This window comes from Sus scrofa, chromosome 16 (genome assembly GCF_000003025.6).
Source record: "Sus scrofa isolate TJ Tabasco breed Duroc chromosome 16, Sscrofa11.1, whole genome shotgun sequence".
NCBI lineage: Eukaryota > Metazoa > Chordata > Mammalia > Artiodactyla > Suidae > Sus > Sus scrofa.
Window position 1 is genome coordinate 73,343,269 of NC_010458.4, and position 12,505 is coordinate 73,355,773.

The 12,505-nt window shown below is 45.8% G+C and overlaps 1 long non-coding RNA gene across 2 annotated transcripts in view; it reads left to right on the top strand.

Annotated features, from left to right (window-relative positions):
• The window catches only part of LOC110257319, a 45,054-nt gene continuing 36,933 nt past the window's right edge, over window positions 4,385-12,505 (top strand). For both annotated transcript variants that reach the window (XR_002339771.1, XR_002339772.1), the window contains exon 1: window positions 4,385-4,501. This is a non-coding gene — a long non-coding RNA (uncharacterized LOC110257319). The remainder of the gene's footprint in view (window positions 4,502-12,505) is intronic.

The following is a 12,505-nucleotide window of genomic DNA, read 5'->3' on the forward strand; positions in this document are numbered from 1 at the left end:
TCTGTTTTGCTTTTGTCAAGAGAGCCATTGAGGGGAAGCACTAAGGGGTCAAAATAACAAAAATCCAACCTCTGACCTTCAGACAATGGAGACAAGGTCATCATGGCACCACGGAGGCCACTGGACAACGCGAGGAAATTCTGCACATAAAACGTATTTTACGACCTGGATAGTTTATGTTTCCTCATTGGATCTTTCAGTTGGATTTTTCACTGCTTCATATTTTTCAATAGTTATATGGAGAATATAATAATATATGGATAATAATATATGGGTAATATAAGGGAATATACATATATATATATACACACACATATACATATAAAATAGGGATGGAGTAGGCACAGGTAGTTATAGAAGCCCCAGTAAAGGACCATAGATGGAGAGGGAAACCTAGGGAACTCTGGGAGATCCCTGTAGGAATTGCTCGAGAAAGCCATCCGAACAAAGCAGGCTGGCTTGACTAGTGGAAGGAGGTGTGCGAATTGCCCAGGTCATTGGGTGCGGATGGGATGAGGCCAGGATTCAGATTCAGACCAAGGGCAGGAGTTTGAGGACCGCCCTTCTGCGGATTTGAATACACACCTTACCAGATACTCCGGAGGAGCTACTGCTCCAAGAAAGAGGAAGAGAAGGTCTTTTCTGACCCCCCAACACACACATCCACCCCTGCCTTTGGATCATAAAACTGTAGCCCACTGGCTCCTCGGGGTAGAGCCTCCGTGCCTGCCTGCTTGCATCTCTCACAAGCGTCCTATCCTAATAAATCTATTTCTTGCCTATCACTTTGTCTCTCGCTGAATTCCTTCTGTGCTGAGGCATGAAGACCCTGAACCTCAGTGAGTCCAGACACCAGGTGAGTGATTTTAATTTAAAACCATAGGTTTAAGTCCCAATCTGGGTTTAGGCTGGGTTCAAGTGCTGGCACGTGGGTTCAAGTCCCAGTCTGGGTTCTGGCTAGGTTCAGGATGTTAGTGCTGTCAGTTTCACGTGTGTGTGTGTGTGTGAGAGAGAGAGAGACTATATATATATATAGCACTGGGTCCCTTTGCTGTACAGTAGACAACATTGCAAATCAACTATACTTTAATTTAAAAAAAAGTTTTATGGAAAGCAGGAATGGAATAGTTGTAAAATAAACCAAAATTCAGACAGCGTGGGTCCTAGAATTCCCCAGAAATGTTCCCTTGGGTGGAGGGAGCTGCAGGTAAGAGGCAGTATATGTGGGACTTGAAGGCTTCTCCAAGGAGATAAAACTCAAACAGCCTCCAGCCAAGAAAAGAACTGCCAGAACCTCATCATCCCACCTGTCTCACTGTCACTGTCACAATGTCCTGAAGGACCTCCCCACCCCAGCAACTTGGCCTCCTCCTTCCTGCCCCCCACTAGAGAAAGTATGTAGCCCACTCCTTACCTGCCCCTATAGGGGCAACATGTGCCCCCAACCAACCAGCAAGTGTATCCGAAGACCCCATTCTTCCCCAACCAAGGTCAACAGGCGTATGGCAGAACCACTCCTTGAACTCTTGTCTTTGGGCTGTAAAAACAGACACGACCACGCGCCCAGAGTCGGCTCTCCCTGATTGTCAGAAAGTAAGCCCACTGCACTAATAGTGTCTCTTGCCTCAATAAACTTGTCTTGTCTATACCTTGGTTTAAATCCGGAAAATTTCTTTCTCCACCCGTGTGCAGAGACCACACTATATGAACAAGGAAGGGCAGTTGGAATGGAACCCTGCACGTTGTGTTCAGAGTCAGACTCTAGAGCCATTTGGTAGAATCTTACCTGTGCACATCCATAGAAAGATAAAGGAGCCTGGGCCAAATTGTTGGGAGCAGTGGGAAAGAGAAAATTTGGTAGGAAACAAAACTACAGGTAAACATGTATTTTTAGCTACTGTGATTCAGTCCCAAGGAGAGCTCTCCACAAAGGAACTGGAAGTCTAGACAGTGGAAAGCAAGAGACTGCTTCCTGCACTGAAGACATGGTCCCCTGAGCACAGAGCCAGGTCCAGAGCTGGCTGGATGGGCTGGCACAGCTCCAGCTTTGGGCAGGAAAGCCCATTGCCAATCTGGCCAGGGCATCCAACAGAAGGGCCTTGACGTGGGAGCAGCACTGGGGGATGGGATTTCTTTAAAACAAAAGGGGCTGTATCCCCCATAAGCTGGTCCTGGAGGATTAATGTAGGAAAGTGGGTAAAAGCCGCAGTCCTGTGCCTAGATGGTCCCGGTGGTCACTCTGAAAAGAACACTCTCAGGATAATACTTGTGAAATAACTCGGTTTGCATATCCTCTCCCCGTCACTTGGCTTGTATGTCGGTTCATTTTCCTTGCCTCCCGTCCTCTTTGAACTAAGGTTGGGCTCTGAGTACTATTGCTCCCGCCAGGGTGTGAGCAAGCAGCCAGAGACCAGAGGGAGCGGGGTCTTGTGTCCTGCATGAGAGAGGCGACACCGAAGTCACCGAAGCTCTCTCCTGATGTGCAGAGGGGGCCTGGAGGTCCTGGGCCTGCCATGGTGAGAAACGAAGGGACCTCCGAGTTGGGGACAAGGGCAGAGACTCTGAGAGCCACACAGTGAGAAGGGCTGAAGGTGGCAGGGTCAGCAGGAGGGGTGGGAGGGAGAGAAGGGAACAGGGTGACCAGCCTTGAATTTTGGCTCATTCTCTGTGAAAACAGAGGCCACGGCCCAGACAGACAAACGCTCTTGGATGTAATTACTTGTTTGTCTGTCTTTTCTTAGGGTCACACCCGCGGCATATGGAGGTTAGGGGGGTCTAATCAGAGCTGTAGCTGTCAGCCTGCACCACAGCCACAGCAACATGGGATCCAAGCCACGTCTGAGAACTACACCATGGCTCACAGCAACTTCGGATCCTTAACCCCCTGAGCGAGGCCAGGGATCGAACCTGCAACCTCATCATTCCTAGTTGGATTCGTTAACCCCTGAGCCACGATCAGAACTCCTGGATGTAACTACTTTTGTGAGTCTTTATCTGCTTTGGAAGGGTTTTAAAGAGAAGGCAGGTGTCCTGAGGCATTCTGGGAAGCACGGCTTTGGTATGGCATTGAAGACAGCATGAGTTAGGGAGAAGACCATTGTCCCATCCATGGAGGACCAGAGCTCTTAGTCCCCTGAGCCCTGGGGTCCTAGGGACAAGGACAGTGCCCGTGGCAAGAATGCAAACTTTCTCTAAGTGTGTGTGGAGTGGTAACAACTCCAAGCAGAGGCAGGAGTCGCTGGTTTGAGAGAGGGCAGTGCACCCAGGGGAGCAGAGTGGGGCCCCTTCCTATAGGGAGGCCGTGAATGGGGTCCTGCCCGTGGCACAGCCTGGGGCTCCCGAGGTGCTGGAAGCAGGTGACAGTGAGCTGAGCACCTGCAGAGCACCTGAGGGGCAGGTGGCGGGTGGGGAGGGATGAGCCTTCCTCTGTACCAGCACATCTGCTGCAGCCCACCTGCGGCCTCTGCCTGCCTGTCTGTCTCTTTCAGTCTCTCTCAAAGTGACTCTGGTCAGAGGACATTCCCATGAAAACTAGATATGAATAGAAATGAGTGGGAGTAAAGGCTGGATTCACCTGAGGACAGCTCACACCCCCGTGTGCAGTTGTGGAATGAACATGGCACGGTTTGTCCAGGATCACAATCACACAATCACTGCGCGTGCAGGGAGGGATCTGGAACCCCTTCGTTACAGCCAGAGCCATGAGGGAGTGGCTGGGTTGATGACGGCAGCAGGACATTGCTCCGGGGCCTTTTAATAAGTTTAACAACTGCCCACACCTGGATGTGTTCGGCTTTCATCGAGATGCCCACTTAGTCCTGTTCTCTTTCATCATGTATCCTTGTCCTCACAAGAGGGAGGCCACCTACCACATCGGGTTGACCGACTCCATCCAAACGCCTCACCCCTGGGGTGGAACTGGTACCTACCTTCTTGGATAAACAGAATTTAGCGAAACTCAACCTTTTCACAGCAGGTGAATCTAAACCCGAAATCTCCTCCTTCATGGGAGCAAGCTCATAGGAAGATACCCTCCTGAAAAGTCAGATCTTTATCTAAAATCATGGAAAACTGGGATCTGTGAAGCTTAAATGACTGTGGGTTCCTGGATAGCAAGCCCACGGCAGGCATTCCCAGGGGCAGGGCTGGGCAAGATGGGAGCCAAGGCACAGGGCCCTGGGGCACCTGGAGGGCAGAGGGGCCTCAGGCTCTGCTGCGAAGGAGGGAGAACCCTGAATGGACCCTGGGTGCTCCCCCCTTTCCCTAAAGGGCAGGGACTGAGCAGAGGAAGGGCAGGTGCTGCCAATCAGCAGGTCCACATTTTAGGCAAAGCAAAGAGAATTGGCCCTCGGAAGGAGGGGAGGAGCTCGTGGCAAGAGTTTAAAAGAACAGAACGTTTCTGTGGAGCAGGTGAGAGAGAAGGAGGAGTTAGAAAGATCCGGAGGAGCCAGCCATGGAGGGCTCCGGGGAGACTTTGTCAAAAACACAAAGCCCTCTTAACGTGAGTGACCATAATTTCTTTTTAAGCTGTGAACTCTCTTTTTAAAATAAATTTGGGGGTTAGTAGATGCCAACTATTGCATTTGGAATGGATAAGCAATGAGGTCTTGCTGTACAGCACAGGGAACTCTATCCCATCACTTGTGATGGAACATGATGGAGGATAATGTAAAAAAGAATCCGTATATATGTATGACTGGGTCATTTTACTGTACAGCTGCAATTGGCAGAACACTGTAAATCAACTATAATAAATTAAAAAAAAAAGGGAAGAAAGAAACTGTGCAATATGCGATTGTGCAAGACAGTGGAGGGTGGAGCGGGTGGGGCTGAGGGGTGGAGAGCCCTGCTTTTCCTGGGCTGTTACCCAGGGTGATTGCTACTGGTCCCAGTAGAACCTCCCCCCCACCCCAACACTGCTACCACTTCCCCGGGAAGAGCCAGCGGCCTGGTGGGCTTGACCTATGACCAAAATCGAGATGCTTTCACCCCTGACCCGGAAGCAGTACCTGCAGCAACAGCAGGTGAAAAGGGTTTTGTAATCCTAGAGCAAGAAAGAAGGAGAGATGGTGCATGCCAGAGCTTGAAAGGCCCCCTGGGCGGGGGCTGGGCTTGCATTAGGGTGGGCCCTCCGTCCTTGGCAGTCAGCACATGTCAGACCCCAAGCCTGAAGACCCAGAGGCAGGGGCGAGCGCTCCATGCTTAGGAAGCAGCCCGCTGTCCTCTGTAGCTTAAAGCCCATCACTGTGAACTTCACGAGGTTGTCTGGTTATTTTCTGGAAGCTTTTCAGAAAAACAAGTTCCAACGGTGTAGTGAGAAAGAAACTGGGACCTAGACAACAATCCAGTCTATTGTTGAGCTGTATAAGATTTTTTTTTTTCTTGTGAAGGTGATTCTTTGTCAGACAATGAGCTGTTACCCAACCTGGGTAGACGTGCCCTTTGGATCCACTTCTAGTACCTTAGGGATGGCCGCTGGTTCACCCCGCCCTGCTTATTGTGGCTAATGGACAGAAAAGGATTAGATGCTCGGAAACAGTGGAGAGGAAGGGAGTAGGGAAAATATCTGAATATCCAAGCATGTCATGTCTCAGCGACATCTAGACTGCCATAACTGGGCATTGTTAGCTACAAAATTTTAAGAGCCTAAAGCAAAAAGCAAATTAATGCATGCAACTCACACATGGACTCATTAGAGAGAGTGTGGCCAATTTTTGTCCTATTTGAAAAGATGGTTATCGTATTTGCTGCATTACAGTGGATTCTCCTTTTAATGATTGTATGTATTTTGACGAAGGCAGCTCTTTCTCTTGGGAAAGCGAAGCCAGTCTGCATCGCTCTTATATTACCTGGCAGTTCTGTGGCCAGTGTTTATAAGGCCTCCCATTTCCATGCTGGTGAATGCTTCACAGAGTCAAAGAGTGCCTCTAGGGAAATAAAATATATTTATAGAAAAAGCTGCGATACTTAAAGCTTCCCCATCCAGAAAGATCTACCATAAATGCCTAGTGTTCCTTAAACTAAAGGTCTGGTTAAAACAGAAGGTTGTGCAAGTTGACTTGACATGGCAGACATGCTGTAGGGAGGTTGGGCCACAGTGGGACCAGATACCTCTGCAGCGTAGCCTTCTTTTGTGCTGGAGGGGATGGGAATTGACCTTGGGTTGAGGGTCAGGAGGTGGGAAGTCAGGTCCATCCATGCTGTAAGGACGAATGACTTGTGGTCACTACTCCGAATCCCAGGCCCAGGTGGGCACTAGTTCTGTGCTATGGTTGGAAATACTTGCCTCTGAGAACAAAGAACCTCCAGCCAGTGTGATGTGCAGAAATCTAATACAGAAATAAGTGTTGAAAGGTAGCCTGCAACAATATCTCCTCGTATTCACCCTCACAAACTTAAAAGCAACTCTTGAAAAGGTCAAAGCAATCTAAATAATAAAATTTCTTAGGGGACCAAGCCCTAACGCCCTATACAGGAATACAGTTCAACATGAAACAACACAAATTTGCAACTTTCTGCATCCATTAACCACTCAGCATGCGAAGAAGACAATATGATGCAAGTATTTGTATGCAAAATTCATAGCAGCTGTGTTCAAAATAGTAAAACAGTTAAAAAAAAAAAAAACCCTAATGTCCAGCAGCTAGTGAATGATAAACAAACAATAGTATATCCATAAAATAATGCTTAGTAAGGAAATGGAATAAACTGCTGATACACACCAGCAAAAAATGACTCTCTAGAGCATGATACTAAGTGAACAAGCCACACACACACACAAAATTATATGGTCCGTGAGTCCATTGACATGAAATTCTAGAAAAGGCAGAGTCATTGAACAGAAAAGAGATTTTTATTGAAAATTGAGTTGATTTATAATATATTAGTTTCAGGTATACCACATAATGATTCTGCATTTTTACAGATTATACTTCACTAATAGTTATTACTAAATACTGACTATAATTCCCCATGCTCTACAATACAGGCTTGTTGCTTCAGAAAAAAGATTTGGGATTGCCTGGGCTTGAGGCGGCAAAGGAATACCTTCTCTACAGATGAGCTAAATGGACATTTTAGGGGTGATATCAAGGACCATTGTAGTTAAAATTATATATAATATATATCAATGAGGATCAAAGGTTACCCTTAAAATTTATTTTGCGTTATTTATGTATTTCAGTCATGCTGATGGAAAAAATATATTAGCCCAGGACTGATAAAATATTGTGGACCAAAAGCAAATGTAGAGTCTTATTAAAAATTCTCCATACTTGGGGTCAAAATGTGTCTCCCTAAAACAGATCCCACGAAAGTTAAGGAAAGACTATGGACACATAGGAGTTGATCCCGCCTTGAGAGAGATTCAGACGCTGTCATCAGTCCATGAAGATTTGGGTTATTTCTAGCTTGGGGCTATTTACGTCTTATAAAAAGACGTAAAAATACATATGTTTAAGATGCATTTTTAAGATGTTGGAAAAGATCGGATAAAGAGTGGAATCTGTAAGGCAAGAATAGGGCATGAGGGAGTTCCCACTGTGTCAGAGTGGATTAAAGATCTGGCGTCACTGCAGCTGTTGTGTAGGATTGCAGCTGGGGCTAGGATTCTCTCCCTTACCCACCAGCACTTCCATATGCAGAGGTTGTGGCCAAAAAAGAAAAAAAAAAAAAAAAGGAATCGAGAATTATGAACTAAGAAAAGGGGAATTCCAACCCATAAAAATTCTGAAAAAAACCTATAATCATTGAAAAATATCTCAAAAGAAGGGTAGTGATAAATTAGATATTACTGATGGGAAGACAGTAATTAGAAGACAGAGCTGGAGAAATAAGACAAAATGAACCATAGCTATGAATACAAAATAGACGTTAAGAATCATGACAAAAACAATGAGAAGATTTAATATACACCTAAGGCTGAAAATGAGAATAGAGTAATATAGTATGAAACAATATTCTAAAGCACTCTTGGGTGCCAGTTTCTGCTGTCGTGCTTAGATTTAATGCTGTTGATGGAAACAAAAGGATTAGACACCTGGGGAAAATAAAGAGGAAAATATTTAAGGAAAAATATCCAAGAGATATCTCAATGTCCCACTACTCTAGAAATTAATAAAACAAATAACCGACTCTTGAACAATAGTTTGTAAAGAGAGCTCACTGCCCATCAAAGACTGGTGTTCCCGCATCCTAGGTCAGAGTTGTTCCTGGGAAGTGGCTGCTCAGAAAGCAACCTCATTTCCCTATCCTGGTGCCTTCGGTGAATCTGATACTGATTCTGGCCAATGGGCTGTGAGCAACAGAAAAGGATCTATCACTTCCGGTGTGAGTATCTGCCAGCCTCTGCTCAGGTGCTGACTGGAGATGCCCAGAGAGTCCTTGGAAGCTATGGGCTGGCCAAGGCATTAGCACTACCCTGGGGACCCCCCCCACCCCCTGCAAAGACTCAGCATAATGGGTTTGAGGTTCACTCCCATGGCCGATATAACAATAGTTCATCCCCTACCCTCTTCCCGTGTCCTGGCCTCATCGACCTGGAGGGAATACGTGCACAAGAACCAAACTGCTATGGGGTTTGAGCCATGACACAAGTTGAGACGGACTCATTCAATCAGTTAGCTTATCCTAAATGATACCAAAACATCAGTTAAAATGTTTCTATCATTCTGTAGCAACATGCATCCTATTTTAGGCGTTTAAGCCCTTTGATCTTTTCAAAAGATAATTGTAACATTTTTCAGGACTACTTCTGTTGTTTCCCTCTGCTGTATCATCACAGATAGATGAGGTTAATGGCTCTTATTCTTAGGAAGACCTCAAACTTATACCATGTATTTTTTTTCCATCTTTGCCCAAAATAATCAAATTATCTGCTAGAAAATAGGTGGTATTTTTTTAAAGAGACAGAGATTCTATCTTACGGTTTTGAACTGCTCCAGGTCACAGAATGTCAATCACTGGTAAAGAATGTCAAGTACCTTTCATGTCAAGCTTCTGTGAGAACAATCACGGTTGGGTTCATGGAAATTGTGCATTGATGAGAAGTGGAAAAGAGAAGGTACCAGCATTCTCCAAGAAGATACTCTAAGTCCTTTCAAGGAGAAACACCTACTAAATTTGAAGCCATGATTCGAGGTTTTAGAAAGTTTATTTGCCAGCTGTTAGAGAGGCTAATGAATCTCACCATTTTCCCACTTCCCACTGGCTGTGGAGCCTTCATGGCACCTGCTTGTATGTCTCAGGGCATTTCTCCGTCTTGGACAAGAGAGAAATGATTTTTTTCCTTTTTATGGTTGTACTTATAGCAAATGTAAGTTCCTGGGCTAGGGGTTGAATCATAGCTGCAGCTGTGACCTACACCACAGGCACCACAGCCCCTGATCAGAGCCACATTTGCAATTGGCTGAGCAAGGCCAGAGATCAAACCTGCATTCTCACAGAGCCAAACATCAGGTCCCTAACTTGCTGAGCCACATGGGAACTCCTAGATAGAAGTGATCCTAAGGCACAGATTTAGGGGAGGAGAAGGCGCTAATACCTATGTGTAGAAACACATTAAAATAATGGCAATGTTAATACAACTATAACAATGTTTATGAACTGTAACAGTGTTCATTCATTAGAGTTATATTAAAAATGTTGCATAAGAGTAAATATGAATATATTGAGAAGTAAATTTGAGAGAGGGTCTTTTTTTCATATTAACCTTAGTGTTTTTATTCCCACTATTTTTAAAAATTTTTATTGAAGTACAGCTGATTTAGAGAGTTGTGATAATTTCTGCTGTACAACCAAGTGATTCAGTTGTACATATATACACATCCATTTTTTTCAGATTTTCTCCCATATAGATCACCACAGAATATTGGGTAGAGTTGCCTATGCTGTACAGCAGGTCCCCGTTGGTCAGTCTTTCCATATACCCAGTGTGCATATGCCCATCCCAAACCCCCAGTGGGAGAGGGTAAATCTGAAGAAAGATCTTGGTGGAGTTCCCGCTATGGCTCAGAGGGTTAAGGACCTCACCTTGTCTCTGTGAGGATGTGGGTTTGATCCCTGGCCTTGCTCACTGGGTTAAGGATCTGGTGTTGCGGCACGCTGGAGTGTAGGTCGCGGTTGAGGCACCTCCTGGTGTTGCTCTGGCTGTGCTGTAGGCCTGCAGCTGCAGCTGCAGCTCGCATTAGACCCCTGGCCCGGGAACTCTCATGTGCTGCAAGCGTGGCTGTTAAAAGAAAAAAAGAGGAAGAAAGCAACCGGCAGATCCAGCTTCTTTGCTCGGCTATTGTGATGTGTGCATGCCGAGTGGCACAGATTCTCTGGAGAATGATTGATGGTTTTCTCATAAATTGTGTATTTTCCCTATGACCCAGTGGCCACACTCCCATAGAGATGAATTTTATATTCACACAGATACCTGGACTGGAGTGTTTATAGCACCTCTATTAAAAATGTTTCTACTCTTCTTAGCAAGTGGTCTCTGCCCTCCTACAATTCCAAGTGTTCTCTCTCCTCCAGACAGGAAGAGGGTCAGAGGAGGTGAGGAGGAAGCGGTGGTCTTGCAGTGGGTCAGCCGAAAGTTCCTAAGAACCACCGGCAGGTGGCTGCGCCACGTCCGAGGTTAAGCCTCCAGGGGTGGGCGAGGTAGGAAAGTGTCCTTCTTTATCTGGAATACTCAAGTCCAAACAAAGGACAGATCCTCTTGGGATGAAGGGCAGGATGCTGAATGTGGATAAAAAGCAGCCGCTGCCACATACATCTCTCAGATGATGCCAGAGATGACTGCTGTCACTTAATGTTCCTTTTCTTGGAGCTACACAAATATCTTTATAAATACCTTCTGGAACACCGTTCAATGCACGTTTCCCCTCTCAGCCCTGCCCATGAATAAATTCCAGGAAACAAGCTGTTTGCTTCTTCTTCACATTGAGTGGCTCCATCATTCCCCTGCCAGGAATGTGCAACTCCTGTTTGGGGGAAGTTAGGTGATTTCCAAGTGTTTTTATAAACAAGCCTGGGGTGACTATCTTTGTCAGTATGTCTCTGGATATTTCCTGTAACTGAAATGACTGGGTCAGACATAGACATGTATTGGAGACTTTTGATTTGTTTACCACATCGCCCTTTAGAAAGGTTATTCCACTTTACATTTCCAAGTGTCTTCCCTAGTGCTGAGGGGGATTGTCTTTTACAAAAAGCTTTGGTGACATCCTTCTGGAATTGTGAGGGGTGCTAGGAAGCGGCAGATACTCGGGAGAAGCATTTAGGAGAAGTAATTAGAAGTAATTAGGAGCAGCCTAGGCTCATCTGTAAGAAAGGTATAAACCAGCCCACCTGGGAGATTACAAGAACTGCTCCTGGGACAGTAATGTGTTGCATGAAATAATTACATAGTTGTCAGTCTTTGGGTGACCAAGTCCTTGCCATGTTGGTGATGGAGCCTCAGTCCATCCAGCCCAGTGATTTTTGGAAGACCTTCAGGGGTGCCTCATGCACCCCACAATCCTGTGGCTGCTGGCCTACGCTACAGCCACAGCAACGCCAGATCCGAGCTGTGTCTGTGACCTACACCACACCTCATGGCAACGCCGGATCCTTAACCGATTGAGCGAGGCCAGGGATCGAACCCGAAACCTTATGGAGACTATGACAGGTTCTTAACCTACCTTCCTCCATCTGTCTGTCTTCCTTCCTTCCTTCATCTCCCTTTTTACTAGCTCTACAATTTTGACAATTTACCAAACATCTGTGCATTTTCATTTCCTTATCTGAAAGATGAGGGTAAGACTATAACTTGAGCTATAACATTATTAGGAGGATTACTTGAACTAAGGCCTGTAAACCTCCAGTCACACTGTTTTTTAAATTTTTTTTTTATTTTTTTGTCCTTTTGTCCTTTTTTTTAGGGCCGCACCCGCGGCATATGGAGGTTCCCAGGCTTGGAGTCAAATCAGAGCTATAGCTGCCAGCCTCCAGCACAGCCACAGCAATGCCAGATCCGAGCCACATCCGCGACCTTCACCACAGCTCACGGCAACACGAGATCCTTAACCCACTGAGTGAGGCCAGGGATTGAACCTGCAACCTCATGGCTCCTAGTTAAATTTGTTTCTTCTGCGCCACGACAGGAACTCCCTGTTGTTGTTGTTTTAAAGTTTTATTGAACTATAGTTGATTTACAATGTTGTGATAATTTCTGCTGTACAATGAAGTGATCGGTTGTACCTGTACACATGTCCACTCTTTGTCAGATTCTTTCCCCATGTAGGTTATCACAGGCTACCGAGCAGAGGTCCCCGTGCTAGACAGCAGGTCCCTTTGGACTCTCCATTCCATGTACAATCCAAGCTCACTCTTCGACACCTAGAAATGCTTGATGGCTTTTGGAAATCATTGATTTTAGCTGCTTTTCTACCAGAAGACATAATACAGTGCAAGCTTTCTTGGCACCTCTTTCTTCCTGGCCCATTTATCACATGCCTCTCATGCTCTCTCCTTGTGAATC